Below are 19,363 nucleotides of genomic sequence, written 5' to 3' on the forward strand. Positions count from 1 at the left end.
CATCAGTTTAAGTCAATTACTCTGTATTTCATATAATGATTCTATACATATTTAAGTGCTAACCCTATTCCAATCCTATACTAGTTGTCAGAGATGTAAAGATAAACAAGAAATAATAAAGATGACTTATTTTAAATTATAAAAATATCTAACCCTTTTTATATTTAACATATTTGCCAATATTTATGCATTTTAGAAAAGTTTAAATACATGTCAATTACTTTTGGTGGATTTATTCAGTTCTTGTATAAAATAGTGAATATTAGCCCCAAAATATGCTATCCCAGATATATACATTGGTTACTTCTGACCATTGTGATGCGACATAATGAACTATACAAAGTCTCAGTAATGTATAACAGTGTTTTATTCACCTTCATGGCTCTGTGTGTTGACTAGGTTGGGTCTGTTTTACATGTCATTCTAGGGCCTGGACTAAAGGGGCAGAATCTCCTAGGGTTATTGTCTTCTCATGAAGGAGATTGAAGTGCACATATAACAGGTAGAACACACAATGTTTCTAAAAAGATCCAGGTTGGAAATTGGCCTGCAATTGCTTCTGACCACATTTTTGTCTGCCCAAGTAAATCACATGGCCAAGTGCAAAATTAGTGGGGCAGAAACATGAACACTACCCCTAGTGAAAGGAACCACAAAAGTTACATGGCAAATTCTATAGATTCAGGGAAAGGGAAAGAAATGGGGATGATAACACTTTCAATATTATTCCAATATAGGCAAAAGCAGTACACATTGATTCCACCTAACTGCATTTTCTGAAGAAACTCAGTTTAAAGAAAGAGAAAGTATGAAAGTTAAAGCTGAGTTATCATGAAAAAAAGAAAACTTACATATACTTTAGATATTTGTTCTTTTTTTAAGATTTTATTTCTTTATTTGAGAGAGAGTGGGAGAAATCATAGAGGGAGAGGAAGAGGGAGAAGCAGACTCACCGCTGAGTATGGAGCCTGATGTGGGGCTCGAACCCAGGACCCCGGGAATCATGACCTGAGCCAAAGGCAGACGCTCAACGGATGGAGCCACCCAGGCGCCCTCGCTTTAGATATTTGGAAAAAACTACTGGCAAGCTTCATTATAATCCTAAATCCATGCAGGATAAATATATTTTCTACAGTAGTAATTTCCAAATTATGCTGCGTGTCAGAATCACATGGAATCTATATTACATAAAATACTGATGTGCAGCCCTTTCCTTTAGAGATATTTAACAGGTGTTAGAGGACTCAGATTTTTTAACAGAATTCTCTAATTATTCTGATACCTAACAATATTTCAAGACTATTGGTGTATCAGTATACTTAACTGGTAGTGTCATAAAATTTTGTTAACTTCAACCACTTTTAAATTATTTGCAAGGAGAGTTCCCATGAAATCTTCCTTTAAAGAAAAGATAATTTGACAACAGCTTTTTATAATCATTTTTAAGGTGTTTTTTTAGTATAGTTGACACACAATGTTACCTTAGTTTCAGGTGTACAACATGGTGATTCACCTTCTCTATACACTGTGTTATGCTCACCACAAGTGTAGCTACCATCTGTCACCATACAACACTATTATAATATAATTGCCTATATTCCCTATTCTATGCCTTTTATTCCTGTGACTTAACCAACTGAGCCACTCAGGTGTCCCCACTTATGTAGAATTTAAGAAACAGAACAAATGGACACAGGTGAAGGGAAGGAAGAGTAAAATAAGAAAACCAGAGAGGGAGGCACACCATAAGAGACTCTTAACTATAGAGTGCAAACTGAGGGTTGCTGGGGGGGTGGGGGTGAGAGGAATGGGCTAAATGGGTGATGGTCTTAAGGAGGGTACTTGTTGGGATAAGCACTAGGTGTTGTATGTGGGTGATGAATTCTGGATTCATCACTGGATTCTGCTCCTGAAACCAGTGCTGAACTGTAGTTAACTAACTTGAATTGAAACAAACAAACACCTAAGCAGTAATAATGGCTTCAAACTCCACCAGTGTCATATCAGAGAGAAACAATTAAATTAATCAGTTTCATAATTAAGTAAATAAGGTGGCAAATATAGTGGTAAGACTATAAACAAACTACTATATTTTTTCATGTATTATATGGCATGTAGTCCTGACTGACTAGTTACAAAGTCATTTGAGATTAGATGAAAAAAAAAGGTGCTGGATTTCTGAGTTCTGAGTTTATATTAAAATGGAAAATGTGAAGAAAATGAAAAATTTAAAAAAGGATTAGTGCCAGCCTTTCATTATGTGTTTGTTCATTTGTTGAACAATTATATCTGTTATGGGTTGTACATTAAGAGAAGTCCAGGGAATATAGTAGTGAGTAAAACAGGCATGGCAATTGTATTGATGAATTTTTACTCCTTTACCAAACATAACAAAACAAAGTTGCTTAATAATTTAGCTACATTTTCCTCAAGATCTTTACATTTTAATTTTGGATGATTGGATCAAATTTAATTAAATAAGCATTTATTAATTTCCAATGATGTGAGAAATGCCCTTTTCTTATTTATTTATTTGTTTGAGAGAGAAAGAGAGAGAGAAAGCGTGTGTCGGGTGGTGGGCAAGGGGAAGGGACAGGGAGAGAGAGAATCTTAAGCAGACTTTCCCCTGAGCACCGAGCCTGGTGCAGAACTCGATTTCATGACCCTGAGATCATGACCTGAGCCAAAATCAAAAGTTGGTCACTTAACCGATGAAGCCACCCAGGCTTCCCATCTCTTTTCATATTTAAATTTTGATGGTTACATTTATTTTTGAAATATTATATTGTGCCATTGATGTACATTTCCAAGGGTACCAATTATTAACTGATAATTTTCATGGTTGCTAATGAATTGAAAAATTGAATTGGCAATTTTTATTATTCTATCCAGGAAGTAGAATGTACAAATTTAGTAACAATATAAAAATGTATGGTTAAAAATAGACATTATTAAAATTACCTTTGAAATAGTATATAGTTAGAACTCAACAAATATTTAATGATATGAATGAGTTTTAATTGAGAAATATTTTTATGGGAAATTAGCATGCATATTCACTCAAACGGTTTCCATTTTATTTCTAGTTTTTTTCTTTTAAAAATATGTAAAATCAGATAAGAGGGGAGATATAACACTTTCCTGGGAAAAACAGATATTGAGGTCTATTTTGTGCACATATTCCAACTGGCATCTATGAAATAATCCAGCTGAAGGATACCAAGCTACTGGACAGAGCATACAATTGGGAGACAAGTGACCTGAATTTTACTCCTGGAAGTGCTACCACATTATAGGGTGATGCGTGGCAGACCAGTTATTTACTTATTTTTAAGTAAAGTGGTAGAGTACTTATTTATCTATTTTTACTTATTTACTTATTTTATTTTTTACTTCAGGCTGAAAAATAATATTTTTATTCTTAATTTGTTCTCAGGGAATATAACAAAAATAATTATCAAGCACAATTTTGCCAATGCAAAATGCTTTATAAATAACACATGACTGCTTTTGAATTGTGAATTGAAATCAGCTACTTCAAATACCATTATTCTGAGTATGCATTTTAAAAATGTATTATCTTGGGGCACCTGGGTGGCTCAGTTGGTTAAGTGTCTGCCTCCGGCTCAGGTCATGATCCCAGGGTCCTGGGATTGAGCCCCACATTGGGCTCCTTGCTCGGTGAGGAGCCTGCTTTTCCCTCTCCTACTCCCCATGTTTGTACGCTCTTTCTCTCTCTCTGTCAAATAAATAAATAAAATCTTTAAAAAAAATAAAATAAAAATTTGTTGTCTTTATGACTTTTAAAAATTAATTTTTAAGGAATGCTTTATAGAAGTTAAACATTTAGTTTAATTGTCCAGAAATAATAATTTTATGTTTTTATGCAAAAAAATTATTATTATGCCAATAGCTTCCCATTGGACTTTCTCAATACTCAACAATGAAAAGAACAAATGCAAAGAATTTAAAGCCACACACTGATTGTATCTGGATCTTCACATTTGCAAAATTGTTAATATCTGTACATAATAATTTCTTTTTTCATGTTTATATGCACTCACACAATAAAGGTAACTATTTGATATATACATAGAGCTGATGTCCACAGCACCACTACCATTCACCACACCTGCACTCAGAGTACTATTCTCCCAAATACATGTTTAAAAATGTTTTTGGATGCCATGATCAACTAGGACAAATTGACAATGGGAATAAGTATTGAGATTGTATTTATAGGTAGGGCTTAATGAGCATGTAAACTCTGGCAATTTGTGCTCATATAACATTATCACTACCTGCAGACTGAGGTTATATAATTGGTAAAAAAAAATTACTTATCTTTTTTCCTAAAGATGTCTCTACTTTAATGACAACTAATTTAAACAGATGTTATATTATTATCAACCTCACGGGGAGTTTTGAAGATTTGAATGAATCCACACAAAGTGCTTAGAACAGTGTTTGAAAAAGAGTTCACTTTTAATATTATTACTATAATATGAATATTACTTTTTTCATTTTTGGCTCATGTTGAACATATTATACTACCTAGTTATTTCTAGTTGCTTTGATCCTTCAGTATTACCAATGAATGGGGATGATAGAAATGTATTTAATATTGAGTAGTAGAGAATACATACATATATATATATATGAGGCTTTATGTTCCTTTTAAAAAGATCATTAATACATCTTTATTTTATTTTATCTTAATTCTGTTTTTGGATAAAAAGGACAGAAAAGCAAGGAAGAATTTGTATTTATAGAAAGTGTCAAAGAACGGGTTCTCTTCTTTCAGGTCATTGCTTATGATCGCAGGAAAAAATGGTTATTAAGAAGGAAATAAAAAACATATCTCTAGAGGAATGTGTGCCAAATGTTTAGAAAGAGACTCACTGACTGATTCACAAGGGCTAATGAAACTGTGAAAGAAAATATTTTACAGAACAGCTGCTTAGACACAGAAAGAATAACAGTGAGTGCATTAATTTAAACAAAATCAAGACAAATCACAGGGAAGTGAAAGGCAGTAGTTTTGATCTCATAGAGCTGTAGGCCAAAAATTGGATTTGAATAGAATCTAAGGGGACTGAACATTTTAACATAAGGTTGTAAATCTTACAGTAATATTAAGTGTGATAGGATAGGATTTATAATTGAAACATCCCATAGTAAGTCCATACCTTATAACAAAAAAATGGCCTTTATAGAGTGAAGAATAACTTGTTATGAAGGTATATATTTTCATGGGAAAACGTAACTCTGGGACTGCAAAAAAATAAAATACACTAAAGTGGAGCCTCCCATTCCAGTCTTCTGTCTAGGGTATCTCCCAGGACAACCCGTGTACCAGTAACACAGGATTACTCACCCTACTCTGATCATGCCATTAGGCCTTCACAATTGCAAAAATTGCTATTGTAGTTTTCTTTTATAATGCACTACAATTAATAACTAAATGTTCACTCCACTTTTACATTTTTACGGGTTAATGCTCTAAATGTTTCCTAATGCCCTTCTCTTCATCAAAAACAACACAACAGGACACAAGAAAGGTTCCATGTAGTGTTATGTAGATTCCATTCCAGTCTTTGACATATCCATAAATCTGCCTTGCCTGTTCAGTGGAGCTTCTGAGGGGCAATACTGTAGTCATTTACTTAATGACTATTTGTATAGATATGTGTCAGGCACTCTGCTAGGTACCGAGGATACAGGAAGGGAAAACATCTTGGCACATGTGAGGGAAAGAGTGAGCCATCAAAGTTAGGGCTAAGAGAAAACATAGGTTGGAGCTAGAAAATCTTGGTAGGTCAAGGATTGGAAATTTTATCCTAAATAAATGGAAATGCATTGAAGCATTTTAAGATTTGAAATGTCACAACCAGATTTGCATTGGAGGATGAACAATGGATCTATGAAAGGGAAGAAGAAAGGTTAAATATGGACGGAACAATTAAACAGTGATTTTTAGAAGGCTACAAATTAATAGGTAACTAATTTAAACACTTGGAGAAGGATTGTGGCTGTATCAATGGAGAAATATGGATGAATTCAGGAGTAATATAGTCATAGTCACACATAATCATGCACTTTCTCATGATGCTTCCTGCAATGGCACCCACATTTTCCTTTGTCAGTTTGGTGAACATCTAGTTATTTTTCAAGACTAAGGTCAAGCAGCATGCACAAGATTCAGCTTATGGGTCATTCCAGATCTCTACACTTGAGTTCTTGTCTGGTCAAACCTTCCCAGCATAGAATTGTGTAATATGGTAATATGAGTTGCTTCTGTGGCTACTGCTGCAGCTATTGCTCCAGCTGAGAGGTCTCAGAAGCCCCTATTCCTGATCCCTCTCCTTGCTTCCAATTTTACCCTACAGAGTCACACCTCACACAAATGTTCCAGCCACCTCTTGCCTCCAAATCTCGGGCATCCCTATCACTCCTCCAGCATGAGAAGTAGCAAAATTCAATAGGTAATCAGCATGCTCCCTGGAAATTTTGAATTATTACTCATGGTAGCAAATTCTGGTCAAGGGGAGATAAGAGGCAATTGAAAAGGATAACTGTCTTTCTTCTCCCTCTGCTTCACGAACCATTCACGGGGCCTTTGTGAAGATCTCTGGGGAAATAAGAAAAAAAGAGCTTGTCAGGAAGTTAGGGTCAGCTTTTTTTTTTAATTTTATTTATTTAAAAAAAATTATTATGTTATGTTAATCACCATACATTACATCGTTAGTTTTTGATGTAGTGTTCCATGATTCATTGTTTGCATATAACACCCAGTGCTCCATTCAGTACGTGCCCTCTTTAATACCCATCACCAGGCTAACCCATCCCCCCACCCCCTCCCTTCTAGAACCCTCAGTTTGTTTCTCAGAGTCCATGGTCTTTCATGGTTCGTCTCTCCCTCCGATTTCCGCCCCCCTGCATTCTTCCCCTCCTGAGGGTCAGCTTTTATATGTTCTTTGAGTCTATCTCCTCCACTCCTTCCCAGACATTGTACTCCCTAATAAAGTTTTATTAATAAGCTTCTGTCCTTCTGTCTTTGTTTTCTAGGAATCCTAGTCTAATTTCCCAACTCCTCTTCAGTGAAGTTCATCATGGCTTAACTCTAGGTAAGCATGGGACACTTCTTTGTTCTTCCTTTTATGGAACCCATGTAGATATCCGCACAATACCTATAAAATAGTATTTTTCCAATTTTAATGAATTTACTCAGATATTTCTACTAAACATTAAGTTCTTTGAAGATGTTGATGCCTCTGAGATTTATCACAGGATCCCCCTCCCCCAGTGCAGTAAAATATTTAACCAATATTTGCAGAATGAAGGAATAAATTCAAAAGGTCATACAGTCATAGAAAATGTTACTCTGGGAGTTTAAGGTCTACAAAATGTTTTTGTCCCCTAAATAATTGTTATGCTTCTTAATATTAGAATCTCAAAAGTATAAATTAATCATCCTCTCCTTTTTGTTTTTCCTTCTTTTAATTTTTATCACACACACACAATTCTTTCTTCCTTAAATTTCTGAACTTTCTTCAAATTTATACCTTTGCTCTTATTTTTCCTTATTTATCACTCCTATTTTCTCCAGTGCTTTACTCATTTAGGGAAAGTATAGATTATTAACATTGACAGTAACATTGACAAACTGGAGTCTCTAGGGATCATTAAATGTTGAAAAGCCCTGTAACAGAGGCCACATGAAGGATTTTCAAAAGCAGTGAATATTTTTTCAACAATTGCTAAGATATGATAGTGTCATTTGTTGAAGAGGAATAAAGAAACCCCTGTACGTTTCAAATAACAGAAACATATAAATAACCATTCTTAACTATAGAAAAAATACCAAAGAAGATATTAAAAACATTGCTGAATTATATAAACCCATTCTACCCAGTGTGGAATCACTTTCATTCTGTTTATAATGTTGATGTTATTTTTCTTCTTTATAATTTTGGCAGTAGAGAATCTTCTACTACAACCAGACCAAAAACAAAAGAACCTGAAGCTCTTAAATAACTATAATTACAATCATTTAATTTGTTTTCTTTTAAAAACAGCTTTAAAAAGAACTTTAGCCTGATTTATACATTTAATTTCTATTTCATAATTTCAGTACTTTTCTTATCTTAATGTGAGATTGTAAAACCATGAGATTATGAACATTGTGAACAGAATTAGTTACATTCTCAGAGGCCTCTTTTCAGAGAATTTACTACTATCATAATTAAAACTGATGGGTACGACATATGCATGGGAATAGGTTTTCAAAGAAAGGTTAAGAATTAAAATAATGATACATTTTAAAATGGGAGAACAGACCATAGAATTATTTCCAATATTTCAATAAAAATGAGCAAGTGCATCTTTGCCATTGTGTTGTTCTAATCACGAGAGGTCACCACATAATTCAAATAGTTGTTAAAATTTAGCATTATCCAAGCTGATAATTCATAATTAGGTCTGGGTCACTAGCCTCTTTCTCCCCCCCGTTTCTTTGTTTAAAAATAAATATGGTTATTATAATTTAACCCTTCAGGATTAACATGAGAATTGCTCAAAGATTATTTTAATTGTGTAATGGTTGTTCCTATGGTTCCACTGAAACTTAATCATTGGCAAGGATTTGTTAAACTAGTAAAAATCACTCTACATTTTCTGGCATTCCCCCCATCACCTCTACAAATAGATTTGCCAGTCACTGAATCATTTCAAAATGAGGAAGAAATAAATAAATCAGTGAACCACTGATGCCTTAAATTTTAACTCATTCAGTCTTAATTGGTTTTATTTTGACAAAATTTGATGTCTTCAAGGAAACCAAAATTTTCCATTTCCTCTGGACTTGATTTCTTATGTTTTACCTTCTTAGTGAGCAAATGATAATGTGACTACAAGTGTCTATATTGAAATACCCACAGGAGAACAGGCGCGGTGGATATATCCATAAACCAAGACATACTTTGCTAGTTCAGAGGTTTCCTGCCAGTGATGCTCTAGTGAAATCAGTTTCCCTCTATCTCCTAATTAGTGCAGGTTAAATGGATTTTCTTATTTTGAAATTTGTTTGTTGCTACTTGGCACTTCAGTTATTACTATTCATTTTATCAATTTAAATAAAATCAGAATGTAGTTGATAGCATGATTAGACTTCTGAAAATGATAATTAAGCCTTGGAAATGGATCATGCATCTACAAATGTAGAAAACATTAATTTTTATCATTTGAGTGATTTTAATTCAATATAACTTCTCTTTTAGTAATCTTGTATCCTTTCTGGTTTCCTTTATTCTTGATATTTTTAATGTCATATAAAGGCAGATTGTAATGATTTTAATTCCATTAAACATGCACTTACCTATCTTTTCTCAAAAAAGTACCCCCCTCCCACATTCCTGCCACTTCCATGGTGTTAGATCAGTTATTGATGTAAACAATTTTAAAAATCTGCTATTTATAAACAGATTGCTGTTTTATGACTATATAAAATTAATTTTGGTTAAGGCCTTTTGATAAAAAGAAAATGTTCGACCATTCCAAAAAGATGTCCACAGAGAGTTCTTATGGTCAGACCAATATCTTGTCCAGAGAACTGCTCCAGGACAGCACTACCCAGAAAGATTGTGATTGTGACTCAAAACATTATCTTTCAGAGCAGCACCACCATTTAACCTAGAAAACATGTGACCTGCCAAAGTTCCTCAGCAGTTACCTCCCATAGCCCTAGAAATTCTTAATACAAAACCCAACAAAAATAACAAATAGCTAATTTTGGGTAATGTAATTATATCGGTTGCATGAAATAGTTACCACACAGTTTCAAAACTGCATGAACTCTTTCTTCTTGGTCCTAATGCCACTGGCCTGCCTAAATTCTAGAAAAAATATCTTAATTTTGTCCTAGTCTTTCTTATTTAGAGATTTTTATAAACCATCACTTACTTTAAAAATTACCGTCCATTGGGGCACCTGGGTGGCTGAGTCAGTTAAGCGGCTTCCTTTAGCTCAGGTCATGATCCCAAGGCTAGGTCCCTATGATCGAGCCTAGCATCATGCTCCCTGCTCAGCAGCGAGTCTGCTTCCCTCTCCCTCTGCCCCTCCCTGTCGCTCATGCTCTCGTGCACTCTCTCTCTCTCAAATAAATAAATAAATAAGATCTTCAAAAAAATTACTAACCATCTAGTTGATAATCTCAATATCAGTAATTCTACATCCAGTTGAAAGCATCTTGAAGGCTTCTCAGAATGCAGAAAATTTTGTATAAAACAGAGAGGTCAGAAACCTGACCCATGACCACCTCTTTAGAATTCAGATGTTATTTGATTTTGTACTTTCTTGTGGCACACTGGATGATTTTGGGAGTCACCAAGGATACTTTTCCAGAATTCCTTTGATTAAATCATCTTGGCAAGACATGTCAGACATGTCCTTTTTCATAGCCCTCACCCTAACAATGAGGGTCTATACCATGTCTTCTTGCTACTTTGGGCCATTTGTTTATTTGATACACTATGCTCAGCTCTGGATAGCATGAGCTCAACTACCCTCCTTGCACCTATTACAACAGTAGAAACACTCTCATCATTTCCAGCTCAAATAAGAAAGGCAGAGGTTGCCTGCACTCCCCTCTATCAGTTTTGCCATGTGTGACTTATTTTTATATTCTGGAATTATTATATCCATCTATCAGTTTAATTACTCAGCAAATTCCAGAGGAAACATGATCACCTTCCTACTTTGTGAAGGGAAATACTTGGCCATTCATAATGAAAGGGATGGACCTACCATCATCATTATCATTGAAAGCAAGGCAGGAGGAAAGGCAGAAAAGCTAAACATTTTTTGTTTGTTTAAATCAGATTTCATGAAACCTCATGAGGAAGAATATGTTAAGGGTATATCTAGCAAAAGTTGGAGTATTCTGTGTTCTGGCTAAAGGCAAATCTGCTCTGGTTAATGGTCTTCTCATTATTTTCCCAAATTAAATAATATTGTATACTCGGCCACGGAGTTCAGACCTTCATGATTTTATGTTATATGAATTTTATTTACCCTTCTTATAGTTGATATTTAAGAGTGATAAGATTTGGAGGTTTTGTCTGAAGTATGACAAGGGTGAAGGATGCAGACATCATGTTATCACTAAATATCACAGAATCTGAACATTCCTCAAAATAAGATATGTAGAGACAGATCAGGACAAATATCTTTGAAATAGGGGCCAAGTTTGTAGTGATAAGCCATCTCTTTCCTGATAAGAGTTTGATTGCCATGGGACTTAAACTGGAAAGAGAATAAAATGCTACCATGAGAGAGATTGGAGTCACACTGAATTATATGACCCTGTTCAAAATAAACAATTTAGAGTTTTAGTAGGAAATCATACATACGCTTTCAAAGAGGCAAAGATGACACGCACAAAAATCTAATTTCAAAGATATTCTGTCATCTTTTTGCACACGTTGTAGCATAGTGCACCCTGTATTCCACAATTTCTTTAAATAACAATATATATAGGAAATAATGTCATACATTTATATTGTTTTCAATCTTTAGGTATTATATCAATGTTACAATGAGTAGAGAACATATAACAATTCCAATAGGAAGTTTTGGTCAAAGAAATGTACAATTATAATTTGAGTTGATTTTACAAAATGCTATACAAAGAAATTATATTAACTTATACTCCCATCAATAATATTTGAGAGTGACTTTTCCTCCACAAACTGATTAAAGAGGAGTATTATATTTCATTAAAATTTTGATATGTATTTACTTAAATTAAAATATTGAATACTTTTATTATATACTTAGAATTTTTTCTCTCAAACATTTGATTGATATGGTACGTAGCCCAATGTAAGATGAGAGCTATGGGTCCAACTACATTTATTCTTCCAAAAAACTAACACGTTGTCACAAAACTACTTATGTGAAAAATTAGTAATGTGGTTGCTTATAAAATTAGTTAAAACAATAGTTTTCACATATTAAAAACAAACAAACAAACATGTTTTTGTATATTACCATAGGAACCCCAAAGATAAAATAATATTAACAAGAAATAAGTGAATTCTATATGAAGTCAGCTCAATGTTTCTAAATCAATAAGATGACATGACATGGATAAGTTGAAAAGTATACTATGGGGGCATCTGGGTGGCTCAGTCGTTAAGCGTCTGCCTTCGGCTCAGGTCATGATCCCGGGGTCCTGGGATCGAGCCCCACATCGGGCTCCCTGCTCTACGGGAAGCCTGTTTCTTCCTCTCCCACTCCCCCTGCTTGTGTTCCTTCTCTCGCTGTGTCTCTCTGTCAAATAAATAAATAAAATCTTCAAAAAAAAAAAAAGAAAAAGAAAAGTATACTATCTTCTGGACAAACATTAAAAAGATGCCAATATCCAGCGAAGTAATATCAATAGATAAACATAATCTCAAGTAAATTAACTACAGAATGTTTTTACCACGCGATAAATTTCTTTGGAAAAATAAACAAGCAAGTATAGCCAGAATAAAAATCTCAAGAAGAAAAGTGATAAAAATAACCAAGATAATAAAGCATGCTGGAGCTATGCTGTGGAGTTGAAATGAAACAGTGTGGCACAGTCATATTACTTGACAGTTCAATGGAACAAATTCAGAAAATAGAAAAGTCCCATAATCCCCAATGGAATTTTAAGATATAAGAAAACTGACCACTTGATTTGTGAGGAAAAACATGGATTATTTAATAAATCAAGCTCCATTTCAGGGGCATATCATTTCAGAATTTTTACATTAGTATATTGTGCCAGAAATTATTGGGGACACAAAGAATTAGATATGCTCTCTCTCCAATGAAAACATTTTGGGTAGCTAAGTAGTGTACTATTTAAATTTTTGCACAATAATTTAAATATAAATTTATATGTATAAACACAATGCCATAGAAATATTACCAAAAGTGTTACTGTCAGAATTCCTAAAGCCTTCATTTTGCTACATTCAATGGCAATTTATGTGTTTTCACAGTATCCATTGTCTGAGCTGCATTTGATGCAAATGAACACCCCTTCCCTCTTCTTTTTTTTTTTTTTAAAATTGGGCAAAATGGGTGAAGGGGAAGGGAAACACAGGCTTCCAGTTATGGAATGAAGAAGTAATGGAAATAAAAAGCACAGCATAAAGAATGTAGCCCTTGATATTGTAATAGCATTGCATGGTGACAGATGGTAGCTACACTTGTGGTGAGCATAGCATAATGTATAGATCTGTGGAAATACTATGTTGTATATCTGAAACTAATGTAACATTGTGTGTCAGCTATACTCAAATAAAAAAATTACATTGTGATTAAATGCTCATAACATAAAATTTACAATTTAAATTTTTTTTTAGTGTCCAGTTCTGGGGCATTTAAGTACATTCATGTTATCATGCAACCATCACCACCATCCATCTACAGAACTTTTCCATCTTTCCAAACTGAAACTCTTTACCCATTAGACTTTAACTTTCCATTCACCATTACTCCCAGTTCCTGGCAATCACCATTCTACTTTCTGTTTCTATGAATTTGACTACCACAGGTATCTTAATCAATAGAATTACACTTTTGTGTCAGGCTTATTTCTGTTAGCATAATGTCTTCAAGATTCATCCATGTAACATGTGTCAGAATTTTCTTCCTTTTTAAGCCTGAAACAAATTCTATTGTATGCATATACCACATTTTGTTTATCCATTTCATCAGTCAATAGGCATTTGGGCTGTTTCCACAGTTTGACACCTGTGAATAATACTATGAAAATATGAGTGCAAATATATCATTGAGTCTTTGCTTTTAATTATTTTCTTTATATACCTAAAAGTGGAATTTCTGAATCATACAATATGTTATATATATATCATTGTGTGATTGTGTGTGTGTGTGTGTGTGAGAGAGAGAGAGAGAGAGAGAAAGAGAGAGAGATTCATTAGAAAGAATGGGGAAGGAAGTGATTGGCAGAGCCAGAGTCTGTGCATAATGTTCAATTATCTCAAGTTCCTAGGTTTTGTTTTGTTTTTTTTTTCTAGATCAGCTTAATCTCCCTCATGTATTTCTTTATGTGAAAATTATTTTTATTATATACACATCTTTAACCCCAAATTTTCCCATTTATGGAGGTCTTCGTCATCTCCTATTCTAGAAGTATCTCTGAGGGTGGTAAGGTTTTGCTATTATTAAGGGTCCCAGAAAAGTGTAATTATCACTTCAAGCCTGCAAATTTAGGAAGCAATTTCCTTGGATACATTTTGTTTTCTTCCCTGAGCTCTAGGAAGAGGCAAGATTACTTGCTGCTTTCATGGAACAGTGAGTACAGCTTTTCTATCCTCTAACTAAGTGGATGAAGACAAAACTTACTTTACAAAGAGGGACAATTATGCTTGGATGATAGGTGTGAACTGGTGCCTGTCCTGAGAGAACCACTCTATATGGTCACTTTGAGGTCCCCTTAAAGCCCTAGTTCTATAAAGGTTCTCAGTCCCAATTCCCTGCTTCACATATACCCAGACCTTTCAAAATTGTATTTGAAGGGCAGGGGGTGGCCCTGAGGTCAGCAGTGCATGGGCAAGGGAAGGGAAGGACCAGAGACTCTAACATAAAGCTTATGTGTAATAGCTATGTCTAGCGTCAGCCTGCCTGGTTTTAAGAAAGCCTAGATTGGGCTCTGAGCAACACCTTCTTCACACAAACTCTGTGCTTCTTGGCATCCACACATATTTTTCTAGTATCATATTTATTGTATCACATTATAAAACACTTTTTCATAATATTTCTCACTGAGACTCCCAGGGCTTTTAATATCTCCAGAATATATATTTCCATTTTCCATAAGACAAAAAGTAATATCAGTTCTAAAAATATTGACAAAAAGATTCTGCAAAAAGTAGAAGATGAAGAGGACTGTGATGGAGACAATGATCAAAAGGAGATGAATGAGCAGGAAGAGGTGGTTGAGGATGGCCCTTGTGTAGTCAGAGATATAAAAACATGGAAAAAAATAGTGCAGTCTTTTCTGTATCATGTTACCCTCAATATAGGCCTAGATACTGGAAGAAAATGAGAAAAGCCATTCCCAAAGGAGTCAAGTGACTGCCTGCCAAATCCCATGTGTCACATTTCTTTGATTCTAAGACTCAGTTATGTAAGATGAACCATTGATTTAATAAGTGTCTTGAAGGGAAAAGGAATCACTATATAGATGTGACAAAATGCACCTGATTTCACAAATGCTACAATGTGAGAAACAAATTGGAAGTTGCATTTTACAAAGATGAGCTCAGGCTGCATGGGGAGACATTATGGACAAAAAGAATAGTGAACACGGGAGATACATTGGATCTTCACACTGGAGAAGATGAAGAAGCAGGAACAAAGATAATAATGATGTGGTTTAACCATGAAAAAATTTAAAAAGATGTTTGAAAAATATCTTATTTGTACCTGGGAATGACCATACAATGCTCAGAAGTCACAGAATAATTTAAGAAAGAAAAAAATTTTTAAATAAAAATCTTATAATTCAGGGATATTGAAATACAACTATAGTGCCTGCATGCAACACATTTTAAAACAATGCAGCTTTATTAATTCCAGATACATACAGTACAATACATTTTTAATAAAATAAAATAATGTATGTCATAACTTCAGAACATGGGCCAACAAAAATCCTACATAGAAAAACAACAACAACAACATTATCACTTGTATCAGTGCAAGGTGAGGTAAAAAATTCCAATTACTCTGAGAAAATAGACAAGAAGAGATTTAATGCATGTTCAGTCCTGAAGATACAAAATCTGCTTAATTATACTTTCAAGCTGTTTTTGAACAATACCAGATGCTTTCAGTAATCTGTGTTTGATGCACAGTATTCATCTTGGTATGATATATTACTCAGAATTTATGAAAATTAGGAAAAAATTAAAAGAGTTTGTGCTCAGATCTTTCAAGTGTGAACCAGAAAGGTAAATTTTTGTTCAACTTACATTAATTTGAATTTGGGCAGCCTTTTTCCCTTTTAGACTTGTCTAATTTTCCTTTTATTGCCCTAGTACAGGGAAAGGGTAACCCTGAATTGCTACACCACTTTCTCTTAGCTAATTCTGAGGCTCATGTACAATGTGGTGAGATATGTTTCTTCCAAACATTTTACTTATAGGGGAACGTGATAAAAAGCACCATATTCCTCAGTAAAGATAATCAATGACAATGTTATTTTAAAATTTATCTTGAGGAAATATGTTAGTTTGTTGCAAACCATACATTGTACTTTGAACTTCTGCCTGCAGAAAATTCTTGCAATCTCTCTTGAATAAGAATAATTCCAGATAAAGTTTGATGATACTATCTTGTCTTTTTAAAAGAAATAGCCTGGTGATGGGTGTTAAGGAGGGCATGTATTGCAGGGAGCTCTGGGTGTTATACGCAAACAGTGAATCATGGAACACTACATCAAAAACTAATGATGTACTGTATGGTGACTAACATAACATAATAAAATTAGTTTAAAAAAAGAAAATGATATAAGTTGAGCAATGGAAGTGTTTCAGGAAAGGAACAAAAAAAGAAATAACAATATAGTTTCCATTCCACTTCCCCTTAGCCCTTGATTCCACTGTTACACAGATACCCTATTCACTCATCTTCTCCCTGAGGATATTTGACTCACAAACTAATAGGATCCCCAGTGTTGTTCCTTTTCTTCCACGTACTATGCACTACAATCTAGGTCAATGTCATGTGTCCTCTATTCTCCCAGTGCCACTAACACTTTAATTCACTGCAAGTAGTTGTCCCAAGAGAGAACAGCAGAGCTAACCAGCACTGGGTGGGTGTGTGTGTGTGTGTGTGTGTGTGTGTGTGTGTGTGTGTGGTGTGTAGGGGTTATCTCTGCATTTGTGGTGTGGGTTTGTGTGTGTGTGCACTTAAGTGAGAGATAGGGTCAGTGTTGAGATTCACTGAGTACTTTCTTAATGCTGTAGAAACTTGTGTGTTTCTAGGTCACCACTTGGTGTCGTGGCTGTGCAGTTGAAATGTGGTACATTGGCACGTTTGTATGTAAGCATGTTTTGAATGCAAGCATATTTGGCTCTGTTGATTTAGACATTAGCCTGGGAATATGTATGAGAAGCAGATAGTAAGTGAGCATAGGTAGGTAGTGACAGAGAAGAAATATGAAGAGAGGAACTTTAAGAGAAAAGCTATTTAAAAAGATAATGTATCTATGAGAGTGTGAGTGACAAGGAATTGTATGTCAGAGAGAATTAGGGTATGGCAGACAAGGCTTGGAAAATCGGGCTGAAGGTGCCAGAAAGGGAGTGTGCATGACAGTACAAGTGGGAAGCAGACAATAAAAGAAATAACGTGAGACCATAAAATAGGAATGTTTTGGGTTCGAAACAGAAGACAGGAGCTAGAAGGAAAATGTAACTTTAGGAAACTCACTTTTATTATCATGGCTGTTCAGATTTATAAAAATACAAACAAAAATGATATTTTTTGATGATCAGCATAATTGATTTTGATTATATGGGGAATTTTCAGGAAACATAATTTTAGAAGTGGCAAAGACAAAGACAAAAATAATCCATAGTATTTTACTGTCTTTATTCACTTCCAATCACCTGCAATGATGGGAAGGTATGATGGAACCTGGAAAAAGACTGAATTTTTTTTTCCAGTATTTACACACAGAATTACAACATTTGATTTTGGAGAAATAGCATTCTGCCTCAGCTTTTCAGTGTGAAACAGAGTTGATGCCATTGTTTCACTGGCCTAGGATCAACCTCCGTAAAACTTGATGCTCTCTTCTCAGTGCTCCTCAAAATTGTTTCTCTGCATCCATTCTAGCTCACCATTTGTGCTCAGTGCAGCCCTACTGTGTGTTTCCTTTTTCTATTTGCCACCATAGCTTTTACTCCTCTAATTCAGGGACTGTACCTTATTCACCATTTCATCCAGAAGCCTAAGAATTAATGAATGGAAGGGGAGAGAAATCCAGGTTAGGTCCTACAACTGAAGATCTTGCCTGGGATTATGAGACAGACTTGCCCAGAGAGTGCTGACCACACAGTACAGTTCCTTGATACAAACTCCTCATCCCCAAATGCAAATCTGCCCTGTTCACTGTGGCTTTGAGGGTTGTTTATTCCTTTGGACCAATTCTCTGTGCACAAGCACACAGAAATGTGGAAAACTTTCCCCTCGCATAACTTCAGATATTGTAACAATATTCAACCCATAATCTTCTGGGATTTATAAATAAATTTAAAGAGTGAATTTAATCGTATTAGTGAGACATGAACTCTCCATTTTCTCCATGGTTTTTACATGTAGATAAAAGAAAATATATGCTTATTTATTAATGTGGAGCCTCTATGAAATTTTATATATCATATTCAAAAGTAATTTTGACAACACATTAAGTGCCAAGTAATCTTCTAGTAGATTTGGGTATATAGCAGTGAAAAAAGATAAGTTACTCTTTTGTAGAGGAAAGAAAATGATAGATATCTAGCAGACAATTATATTTTTTTGTTTAAATTGAAAGATACTGTTTGTCACATCCTATAAAATTTGTAAATAAATTGTAAAATTTATTTTCCTTATATGCAATAACAAAAAAAGTATTATTTATTTATTTTTAATATTTTATTTATTTATTTTTCAGAGAGAGACAGAGAGCACAAGCAGGGGGAGCGGCAGGCGGAGAGAGAAGCAGGCTCCCCACCGAGCAGGGGCCCTATTCGGCATTCGATTCCAGGACTCTGGGATCATGACCTGAGCCGAAGGCAGATGCTTAACCTACTGATCCAGGCATCCCCAAAATTAAGTGTTTTAAAACAAGTTGTTTTACTTTTTTGCAAGTAGCACAATACTTAAAGTAACAGAATCTTCAAAGAACACGGTCATGATTTTTAAGTGACATTATTAAAAAAAGGGTAATTCGGGAGGTACCTAAGAGATAGAAAGCTGGGTTGCTATGTTCCATGGATACCAGGAAAGCAATGACAACATCAAAATCCTTTTCATTATATAGCATAATGTCTTAGGTTGAGCCACCGCACAAACAGTTACAGATCGCTAAGAAAGGAAAAAGGCAAGACAAGAAAAGTAATTTGGTCATAGCTATACATTTTGCAGAGTAATTATTATATATAAAACATAATATCCTAAGGCAATACTACTAAAGCAAATCACTACTAAAAGCATCTTCAGTATCTCAAAATCGAATCTCGGCTCAATTTTAAATTTATATGTAATGCAGTGACTGCACGATGGATTTCTCTGTGCTGTGCGGTGTAGCAATTGC

General features: G+C 34.7%; 1 pseudogene; it reads left to right on the plus strand.

The window, feature by feature from the left end:
* The window catches only part of LOC112821911 (mitochondrial transcription rescue factor 1-like), an 18,033-nt pseudogene extending 2,577 nt beyond the window's left edge, over positions 1 to 15,456 (plus strand).
* The last annotated feature ends 3,907 nt before the right edge of the window (positions 15,457 to 19,363 follow it).

The sequence above is a fragment of the Callorhinus ursinus genome, unplaced genomic scaffold (genome assembly GCF_003265705.2).
Source record: "Callorhinus ursinus isolate GAN/ISIS: 27379988/994484 unplaced genomic scaffold, GSC_fseal_2.0 scaffold8, whole genome shotgun sequence".
In the NCBI taxonomy this organism is placed as follows: domain Eukaryota; kingdom Metazoa; phylum Chordata; class Mammalia; order Carnivora; family Otariidae; genus Callorhinus; species Callorhinus ursinus.